The 11,990-nt window shown below is 35.5% G+C and overlaps 1 protein-coding gene across 2 annotated transcripts in view; it reads left to right on the forward strand.

Moving 5' to 3' along the window:
* The window catches only part of ptprn2 (protein tyrosine phosphatase receptor type N2), a 179,628-nt gene that overhangs the window by 573 nt on the left and 167,065 nt on the right, over positions 1–11,990 (forward strand). The gene's annotated exons all lie outside the window — the stretch shown is intronic.

The raw sequence follows: 11,990 nt of genomic DNA on the forward strand, positions 1-11,990 counted from the left end.
TCATGTACCTGAATTAACATTATTGCACATTCCCCATAAACCAATCAGGTTTTAGAGATAATAGAGGTTAAGGGCTTATACACCATCAACTTATTTATTTCTTACACTCTCAGACAATTTTTTTTTCCAAAAATTTGTATCTAGGGGTAAAGCTGCTTGTCACTGTGGCAGTATTCTTAAAGGGACAACTTTATATACCCGTAAAAGGTTCATAGGGTTACCTTAAGGGTTCATATTTCTAAAGTACTAATATGCACCTTTTACTGGGTGCGTATTACTTTTTATAGTGTACTGTCCTAGTGACAAGCTGTTGTTACCCCTAAAGGCAAAATGTTTGCACGCTCTGAGAGTGTATTTTAGTGGTTTAGTGCTGGACACTTTATTTTTGATAGGATTGTTGTTCCAGGACCATCAAAAGATGCTGATCTAGCAAAATGTTCTGGTCCTCTATTAGAAAAATTGTTCATGTCTGTTTTAGGACAGAGCCTTGTTTCCTTTATCATACAAGAGCACATAGGACAAATGGAAGATAGTTCTAGTGGTCCTCACTGACAGTGGATTACATAATCGCGTTACGGTTCGTTAAAGCATCTTGGCAGGCTTCATCTTTCAAAGGCACAGGCACAGGCCGAGAGCCAGCCTCAGATGGGAAGGACCCGACTCGAGCTGTAAACAGATACGACTCTACACGCTCCATGAACCTGTGCATTCACACATGGATAGTGAGGGAGCTTTGATCTTTGAAGACATGAATGGCTGCAAACTTTATTAAAGACTGGAGCCGTAAAATACTTGATCTGGTTTGCCCGTGACATTTCCAACATATGCCGTGTTCATCGAAATCTTGTTATAGGTCAGAGCTGTGGCACAGGGTTCAAGTTCTCAGTCTCTCCCTCTCTCCCTGTATCTGCTTTCTACTCTCCTATACAGTAAAGGCATATAGCAATAAATACAAGTTAAAGCAGAAATCTTGTTATAGATTTGATCATGTGTATGTATATTAGTAATTTAAGAGAATTTTAAATTTACTATTATACTCTTAAAAGTAAAGGTCCCAAAAGATGGTTTTACAGTGATGCCATATAAGAACCATTTTTGATTCCCCAAAGAAACTTTCAGTGAACAGTTCTTAAAAGAACCATGTTTTTCTTTGTGTGAAGCGCATTTTAAAAATCTAGAGAACCTTTCTCCTCTATAAATAATCTTTTGCACGAAGGAAAGGTTTCAAGGATGTTAAAGATTCTTCATGGAACCAGATCCCAAAAAAGAACCTTTATTTTTAAGAGTGTAGGACTGATTTATTTGACATTTGCTACCCTGAAGGTTAAATTTATGGTTTGCAAGCCAAAAGCTAAATCTCACCAGGCTTGTTGATGCTGTATCTGAAGTTTTCTAGAATGCACAACGTGTTACTAAATGATTAGCAAACACTCAGCTGGGTTTGCTCAGGATCGTTGTTAAGTAAGCTGCGGTTGGAAAGCAGTGCATCATTAGAGGCAGGCTCTCTCTGCGGCTGGCATATGAGGTTGGCAGAGACTGGGATGAGCGAGTTCTGTGAAGCCCTGATGAATAGAGCAGTTAAGCATCTCCAAATAGTCTGCTGGAGGCTTATATATCATTGCACATACAGACTGATTCTAGGTCTCCAACTTTATCTGTCTTTCTTTTTCTCATTTTTTAGGTTGTTCTGCATGAAAATATCTGGTAACACTTTCTATGAAGCCTGTATTTAGTATGCATTATAAATGTATTGTTAATTCATAATGCCTAATGCATAATGCCTCATAAAAACCTCATAATATGTTGTATCATCTTATAAAAGCCATAACAACAGTTACAACAGTTATAGCTTTTTTCAAATGTGCCTTAGAAAAAAATATTAGTGGTGTGCAATTTGAGACAAAACAATGGCACTGACATATTTTAAGATATTTGCTTTCAGTTAAAACAACTCAAACATGCATTTTAGTCTGGAACTAGGCTTAAGCCTTGTCTGTGAAACTGCGCAAATAATACTTATCAATTTGTGGATATAACTTTTAAGAACAATATGAGTGGTCTTTTATTGTAAAGTGACAAATATAAGGTCTTCTTGTAAACATCCAAATTGGCTTTACAGTGTGGTCAAGATTTATAAGTTGTTTGATTTTTGTTTGCTTTAAGTAAAGTAACATAAGTTAAGTCTTCTTTTAAACAGCCATAAGATATGAATGGACTATATGACACATTTGCTATATTTATTGTAATAGTAACAAAACAATATTAGATTTTTTTGTAAAAGGGTTACCAGTGAGGTTAAACCAGCTTACAATGAAATAAACATTAGCCTAACAGGAAACACATGAACATGAACAACCACTCATAAGATGTAGTAAGATACTGTTCAGATCTTAAACAATATCAAGATGTGAGAATTATAATAACTTAAGTGGATATAACATGCTGTACACTGTTTGTTTAAATTATATACATTATATTATATTCTTAAACATTATAACATGCTCATAATTTTTATAATGATGTCCAATGGCATGGACACAGAATGTGCAATGCTGGATTTGTTGGATAGGAAACAGAGTGAGTCAGACCTGTCCTGTGAGATATGCAAATGGTCAGCATTCCATTTTTAAGGTTTTGTTATAATGTTGGTGATGGTTGAATTTACAGTCAGGTTGTGTCTACGTGCACATACAGAAGCACATTGTTATTTTTAATAAGTCCCACTGTGCATTATGTTTACGTCACCTAATGAACATGATATAAGAGATGCTTCTTTCCCTGCATCCTCTTCAGCAGCTCCATGAACTTCCTGTGAGGAGATTGGGAGTGTGGGAGATATTGCTCATCTCAAATATGCAGGAAACAGCAGAGATACAAACTGAGCTATTTTGACATTAGAGATTATTTATGGCTCAGTTAGAATCCCTGATGCTTCCTGTACATTTGAGATGAACAATATCTCCCACGCCTGACACACCTAGCTCAAAGAGCTGCAGAAGAGGATCACACAACAGCTGACGTTTTGAAATACACATAACTGACAGCATTCTCGTCTAGTCTCACTTAAAGGAATATTCCGGTTCAGTATAAGTTAAGCTCAATCAACAGCACTTGAGGCATATTGTTGTTTATACACAGAAACATATTTCGACTTGTCCTTCCTTTTCTTCAAATCTGGGTTACAGTGAGGCACTTACAATGGAAATGAATGGTGCAAATCCGTAAACATTACAATAATCACTATTTAAATAGTATAGGCACAAATCATAAACAATATGCATGTTAAAGGGTTAGTTCACCCCAAAATTAAAATTCTGTCATTAATTACTCAACCTCAAGTCGTTCCACATCCATAAGACCTTCGTTCATCTTCAGAACACAAATTAAGATATTTTTGATGAAATCTGAGAGGAATATGACTCTTCCATAGACAGCAATATAATCAACACTTTCAAGGTCCAGAAAGGTACTAAAGACATCGTTAAAACAGTCGACGTGACTGCAGTGGTTCAACCTTAATTTTATGAAGTGACGAGAATACTTTGTGCTCAAAAACAAAACAAAAATAACGACTTTATTCAACAATATCCTCTCTTCCCTGTCATTCTCATACGTTGTTTACATCCAGCACTTCCAGGTTCTACGTCAGAACACCGACTCATTATTGGCCGGCTCCTGCGTCAGCATGGGCATAAAGCTCACATGATCAGCTTTGGCCAATACTGAGACGGCATTCGGACGTAAACACGGAAGCCTTCGCTGTGCTTACTGCGGCAAGTACGTAAGGATAATGACAGGGAAGAGAAGAGATTGTTGAATAAAGTTTTTATTTTTGTTTTGTTTTTACGCACAAAAGTATTTTCGTCACTTCATAAAATTAAGGTTGAACCACTGCAGTCACGTCAATGGTTTTAATTATGTCTTTAGTACCTTTCTGGACCTTGAAAGTGTCGGTTAAATTGCTGTCTATGGGCAAGTCATATACCTCTCAGATTTCATCAAAAATATCTTAATTTGTGTTCTGAATAAGAACGAAGGTTTTACGGGTGTGGAATGACATGAGGGTGAGTAATTAATGACAGAATTGTCATTTTTGGGTCAAAGAACCTTTTAAAACGATTTCAGTGCAAAAAAAAATTACTTGCTAATGTTTTCTGTGTAAAGTTATATCCAATTTTACTGGTTCATTGCTATGACAATATAAAACACTTAAAATCTTGAAACAACCGTAAAGGAAATGACAACAACTTTACAGTTCAAATCATATTTAAGATTTATAAGACAAATTGATGTAAGTGCTTTTGGCCTCAGCTATTGGCCAAAGTCAGCTTGAAGCTATATAGAGGCTACTGTAAGTCAGAATAACACCATTTAAACATACATGGAGAAATGAACAAAATTTAAGATAGACTCAGGCAGTTTTGAATTAAATAATTCATTATCTACCTCTATCTCCATATCTCATCCAAGCCATTCACTGAGGTCTGTTTAAGAGAGAGATTATTTCTTTGAACCTGTGAGGTTCAGCTTTTCAGTGCGTTTAATAAAGCTGCTGTCAGGAAGGTTAGAAGAAAAGAGATAATATGTTCAGGTGTGGACAGCCTGTGTCTCATCAGGCTTATCTAATGTATGTTTAAATTGATCAGTCAAAATTAGCAAATAAACAGCAACAATCAAATCTCCATTTGAGATAACCATAACAATAAATAAAATGGAGTGAATGGTAGCCTAAAGAAAATTTTCAGCATTCATTCAGAGTAATGAGCTTTACCAGCATGGTGCACATTTTCCAGTTAACTGCATGGTTCTCATAATATTTAGACTCTAGTTATTACAAATCCAACTTGACTGAATGAAAACACAGGTGTAATATATCCTCACTGAATATGAGTTTGCTGCTGAGTGCTATATTTGACAATAAATTGCTTTGGTGTTCCAAGCTTTATTGCACAAGCTTTATGCTCATACAATGAAAGCCAATGAGGTTCTGTGTTGTTTTGAACCCCACTGACTTTAGCAAAACCAGTTGAAACATTCTTCAAAATGGTGTTCCAAAGAAAAATAGCACACAAATTGGAAACAGCATGAGGGTGAGTAAATGACTTTTTAGTGAGCTATCCTATTAGGTATGTCAATGTTTGTCGGCTGTTTCTCAATGAAACTGTCATGCAAGCCTCATGAAGCTCTGAGTGTCACTGCTAATCATCTCAGTATGAAATCTGATTTGTTTTTGAAGCACTGCTTGAGCTGAATGTGTCTGTCATCCCTGTCCTGTTTTTGCTAGATGAGCTTTTGTATCTGTGTGTGGTCTTGTCATCTGTCTTTGTTGGAGTGTGAGATGGAGATTAAGTCCTCCTTTCTGCTTATGTGTGCAGACACAAGCTGTTATCTGTGAGTGTATCCCAGCATCTTTTTAGCACCCCACAGTGTCTGGCATTCTGGCACACACAGGTAACACAGACTGCCATTATCCCACACTTAGCGCAAGTAGTATATGTCTGTGTGTGTGCGCATATACTTCTCTCATATTTCATCGGTGGCATAATTCATTTTACAGATAATCAGTAAATAATCAGTTTTTTTTTTTTTTTTTTAGCAAATGCTGCACTATTCTCATCACCTCACCTCCCACCTGCTGTCATTTAATATGTGTAACCAAACCCTTTCAGTCGCATCAGATCAACGATTAAAAATAAACGTTACAACCTCTTGAATGTATGGTACCCCTCAGAGCTTCAATTTTATTTGCAAAAACTAAATATTCTGACTGAGGTCCGTTAGAGTCACTTTATTCTTTTTCTAAACCATAAAATAACATATAATGACTGCAACCACATATTCATTATTGGAGGGAACCAAATATAATAATTAAAGTCAATCAATATTGGTCGATCATTAATTCCTTAATGTCTATGATCTCCTATTATCAAGACTAGTAGCCCGGAGCAGATTTTAACATTTGAGAAGACAATAAGAAAAGACCAAATCATAATCAATGGCAATGGCCAGTCAAGGAACTGTGTTCATAATCAAGAAACACATCCATATGTTCAGTGTATTACTGAAGAAACTCCCTGTGGACAGCATGTGAGGAGACCGTGATGTATTTTCAGTCTTCATGTATTTCTGGAATTCCATCATGCTTGCTTCAACAAAACTGTGTGCAGTCATCTGGATAACTATTATGTAAATTCTTGAATTATTTCCCTAATGACCTAGATGTGGATGTGTTTTTCACAATCCTTTCTTAGCAGATTTTGTATTCCCCATTGACCTACATACAACTGCATCCATACAGTAGCAGTAATTTCACACACTAGATTCAGTCCAGAAGTTTCCTGAGTTTTCAGATAATGTTATAGAGTTTGTTTTGCAGTTCAACTCAATATAAATATTGTAGAATATATATCAATATATTGTAGAAGGAAAGTAATGAAAACCTCTAGCACAAAACTTCAGAACTTACAAACTTAAATCCAATGGTGTGTCATGCATCACAGCCCAATGCCCAGGTAGACATCAATTTCTTAAACTTAAGCCTAACTTTGCATTTTATTTCACTTCTCATCCAGGCTGACTCAAAACTTTAGTAGTTTTCATGTACTTACTGACAATAGCAATATTTTATTCGGAGCCCAAGAGATCTTTTTGCTGGCTGAGTAGCTGGATATTTGCACATTTTCCTTTCTTAATGAGTCACTTTAATAGGTATTATTTTGCACTATGGCACAGTGTTCTAAAATCGTTGGGTTCTTAATGAGGACATTTTGGTACTAATGGACATTCAGACCACTGTTGTACTAGATGCAAATTCATTTTTACCTCAGGAGAATCTTCTGGAATATTCTTCTGAATATTCTGAGCTCAGTTAATCTCAATTGACAGCCCTTTTGGCATAAATGTTTTTAATTAATGTAATTAATTTCTAGTGATCCCTTCTTTTATTTAAAAAAAAAAAAAATAAATAAACCTCTGGGTTACAATGAGGCACTTAAAATGGACGTGAATTGGGACAAACCCTAAATCTTTAGTGTTTCAATAGCTGTAGACATAATGCATGTTAACATGAATTTAGTGCGGAAAATTCTTCATTTGACAGTTAGTTTTGGTATTTGTGTGAAATGAGTGGTCTCTCTTGTCCATAATGATCGTCGCTCATGTCTCAGCATGTGAATTGACTTGGCTAATTAGAATGGTAGGTCTCTCTCTCACATTCCCCTCGTTGAGTGTCACTTCTCTCGGTTTCATCTCTCCCTCGGGTTTTGACGGTCTGTCGTGTGAGTGTGTGTGTCCACAGGCATTTTTTCCCTTGGAGAAATAGCTCTCAGTCACTACAAAATGAGAGGACAGTCTCTCCCTGTCTGTCTTCTTTCCTCCATTTTCTTTCCTCTCTCTTTTGTGTATACATCTAAATCATTCAGCAGGACAAAGGGAAAGGTCACACTGTCTATTCCTGACTCCCATAGTCCCTCCATGTCTCTCACATCTTTAATTCATACTGATAGGTTGATGCCTGGAGCCCCCTAGTGGGTAATTGCTTTTAGCTGAACCCACTTGACAGGGTCTTTCAATATATATATATATATATATATATATATATATATATATATATGTTCAACCAACATTTATTTATTTATAAGGTTTTATTGAAAGAAGAAATGCATGAATTATTCTCTCAATTGTTTGCTTAATTCAGCCTATACTGCAGAACAAGTTTTAAACATTTGAAGATGAGTAGAAAAGGCAATTCTCTGTGTAAATGCCCACTAACAGCAATTCAATCAGTTTGAGCTTCCATAGAGAATTGTGCTTATTGTGTTTATTTGCTTCCATTACCAAGAAAATTTACATGTGCAATTGTTTCTATATTGTTTTACTCTTGCCATTTTTTAAGAAATACAAGACCAAAGAAAAAGCAAAGCAAATATTTAAAGAACATGGTTCAGACTAAGGGTAGAAGAAATGCATAAATTATCTGCTTAAAGATTTAGGCCTGATTTCACAAACAGGGCTTAGATTAAGCCAGGATTAGGCCTTAGTTTAATTAGGATATTTAAGTATCTTTTATAAACATGCCTTGAGACAAAACAATGGCACTGACATGTTTTAAGATATTTGTTTTTAGTTAAAACAGATCAAACATGCATTTTTAGTCTGGGACTACGTTTAAACCTTGTCTGTGAAAACAGGGATTAAAGCGTTAAAGACACCCTGATTAACTGTTATTCCAGTATATATGTAACTAAATTTATAAGTACAAATGTACAAAACCACTTACTTTTTATGTATTTAAGTATCAAAAAGTAGAAGGACCTGATTTATTAGGACTGTTGTTCTTTGCAAAGTGATATAATTCATTCTTAATTAAGTAATTCTCCTCTTTGAGGATAGAGGGCTTATTCTATATTCTTACTGATTAATGCTCACTCTATAATATTTTATTTTATTTTATCTTATTTTATTTATTTATTTATTTATTTATTTTTTGAGAATTAAATATATGCATGATTTGCAAATATTTATACTACGGGGCTGTTGAATGCTCGAATCTGATTGGTTGACCAACATTCTAAGCTGTGCAATTATTTTCAGGAAAACGCACGGCTAAAGTAGTTCTAGCAGGTCTTGACCGCATTGAAGTTCCATATCACGTAGCCAAATGTTTTCAGTTATCTCAATAGGTCTTTACAACGTACAACCGCAAAGGAAACAAAGCCCACAACGACACCGAACAAGCAAATAAATATAAACAATAGGATGAAAATGACAAATTATTGTGATGGTTTTTGCCACAAAATAATTTTTTTGTGTCCTGAAAGTGCATACTCTCTCCCGCTCTCTCTCTCTCTTTCAAACGTACACACGTACTGTATAGTACGGACACACACTCGCACAGAAACGTTTCATAAGCGCTGCTCTGATGAATTAATCAGTAAAATAGTTTAGCAACTTAAAAGATAGATGACTCACAAGCGAGGTAAATACTGTGCGGTTCTTGAGGTAGATAAACTTATAGTTTCGCTTTTAGTAGAGACACTGCTGCCATTAGAGACGCACACACTCAGGTAGGCTAATTCACATATGCTGCTTATTCTCTCTCTCTCTCTCTCTCTCTCTCTCTCTCTCTCTCTCTCTCTCTCTATCATAACAGTTTTAATAACTGTATTAGTCTGTTATCAATGGCTCAAGCCTTCGTTACTAGCTCTGAAATTACGTTTTGGAATTAGCAACAGAGGCTTGGGATGAGATGCGTAAGAAATTAATCCCACACACAAGAGTGTTTTAAGGACAAAAACCTGACAAATGTCTTGAAATACAACATCGGAACAGTGTCTTGAGGAGTGGTAACCGTAGTATAAGCGGAATAATTGACTCCGGGCTGTGGAATTCTTAAAAAATAATGCACACTCGAGGTGTAACGGCATTACCACCTCGGGTGTGCATTATTTTTTAAGAATTCAACGGCCCGGAGTCAATTATTCCTTACGTATCTAATACGTAAGAATTGTCATACATAAGAATTGGGAGTTTTCATTCTGGTAGTGTTATAATTTAACTGTGTAACTGTTAAACTGTATATAATTTGTCACCACTAGAGATTTTAAGTTTTTAATGCTGCATGTGGTTGTCATCAGTGATAGATCCTGGTTCAGGGTGGTATTGTTCTTTCTAGTACACGTTCTACACAATCAACACCTTAATAAGCAAAACAAGAAACAAACAGGGCAGTTTTCTGAGGAACAAAATAGGATCTATAAGTCTCTGCAAGAACTCCTGCCACTGGTTCTTTCAGTAACCCATAATGGAAAGGCTTTGAGGCATAATATTCATCGAAAGTATATATGATATGATATTTGTGCCACCTTCAGAGGCCTAGAGGTTCTCCAGAGGTTTGAACCAGTGTGAAAGTAAGAGAAACCACCAACAATGATGAGGGAGTACTTTATTATTGTCCACCATTACCATGAATTCTCTGACATCAAGATTGTTGGATAGGTAACCCTTCCTATTCTTCTGACATAGGACATGTAGACATTATAGCAGTTTCGGTCTATAAAGCGCATGGTGTTAATAAACTTTATTAGATTCTGTCTTCTCTTTAAACTGACAGGGAAAGCCAAATCGAACATTGTGAATGTGGGTGTAAGAAGATACCTATATGTGAACAGTTTTCACAACACTAACGTTCTCTTATTATATTATATTTGGCTTTTTTGGCTTTTAGTATGAATACTGTTATCTATAAGCTAGTGTGCTCCAAAACAATGACAAAATTCGCATTTAGAAGATATAAGTATTCAAAACTTACAGTCTCTCACTTCTGTCAATATGGATCAATGATTTTGATGACATCACTCTGCACTTCAGCTACTTCAGCTTCAGCTTCACACAGCAAAGTAGCCAGACCAACTTTTCACTTTTCACGGATATGACGAGACACGCATGGACAAGTGATATATGCAATTTCCTGCGAAAGGTCTAATAATATAAACACTTATAATAGGCTTACCATAGTGAATCAGGTAAGACAAAACAAGTTTTGGGTGAAGGATTGATGATGTATTGAATATTTAAATTTTGGGTAACACTTTACAGTAAGATCTCATTCATTAACATTGGTTAATGTATTAATTAACATGAACTAACAATTAGCAATACATATGTTACAGTATTTATTAATTTTTATTAATATTAGTTAATAAAAATACAGCTGTTCATTGTTTGCTTATGTTAGTTCACAGAGCATTAACTAATGTTAACAAATACAATTTTTGTTTTTAAATATGCACTAGTAAATCTTGAAATTAGCATGAACTGAGATTAATAAATGCTGTAGACGTATTGTTCATTCTTAGTTCATGTTAACTGATGTAGTTAACTAATGAAACCTTATTATAAAGTGTTACCAAATTTATTTTAATTTTGAACAAAAAATGTTACATAGTGTTTCGTTAAATTATGTTATGTTATGTTCAACATAGATATACTATCATGCTCAGTTGTAGTGTTTGTTTTTTTTTTTTTTTTTTTTTTTTGAAGGTGAAGGTGACTATTTGTTTTGAGAAAACAAATATAGTTGGATTATTAGAAGTGTTATCAAAAGTTTTTTGCCTTTACCTTGACGGAGGTGGCTTTTTAATGAGACTCAGTGAGCACAAAAGTCTCCTATTCAAGATGCGCTATTAATTTACATCCAGGTCATGTACCCTGTCTGTGTGGCAGAGTATGCAGCTGCAAGCAACACTGCTTCTTTTCCATTCCACTCTCATTTCCCCCTTCTCTCTCTCTCTGCAGTCCCTTCCTCTCTCTTTTTTCTTTATATCCCTCTTTGCTTTACCTGGCAAAAGCTTATTCAGTAAGGTATACCAAGGGACAGTGTGAATCTGAAAACAAGCCCACATAAGGTTGAGAGAGTCGTGTCCTTGGCATATATCACGATTGATGATAATTGGAAGAGAAGGGATAGTGTCTCTTAATTAAATGTTTTGTATGATTGGTACACACCTAAACTGTTACATATCATTCCTCCAGTGAGATGAAGATCTTCATACGCTCAGGGGGGGGGAAGAAGTGCAAAAATTGAGGGTACAACAACTTGTCACTAGGGTAGTACCCTAAAAGGGACACCTTTATACTTTATCTACCCCTAAAGGGTGCATATTTGTAACTTATAGTAATAATATGTATCCTTACATTAATAATATGCACTCTTATGGTACTAGGGAAAATTAGGGGCAAAGTACTGGCCTAGTGACAAGCTGTTATACACATGAAGATACTTTTTTGCACATTTATTATTTATTTATTTTCTGAGAGAAACTAATCTCAGTATGCCTTTTTTTAAAAAAGGTTTTCTCATTTCTTTCTCTACTAATAATGGAAAAATAAGGTTCAGAGCCATAGATCTGTGGCATGGGGAATAGTGAAGGTGGGCGTGCTAGAGGTCAGGTATATTCATTGGCCGAATTTGAAATAGATCCTCAGGATGA

This window comes from Ctenopharyngodon idella, chromosome 7 (genome assembly GCF_019924925.1).
Source record: "Ctenopharyngodon idella isolate HZGC_01 chromosome 7, HZGC01, whole genome shotgun sequence".
Classification (NCBI taxonomy): Eukaryota; Metazoa; Chordata; class Actinopteri; order Cypriniformes; family Xenocyprididae; genus Ctenopharyngodon; species Ctenopharyngodon idella.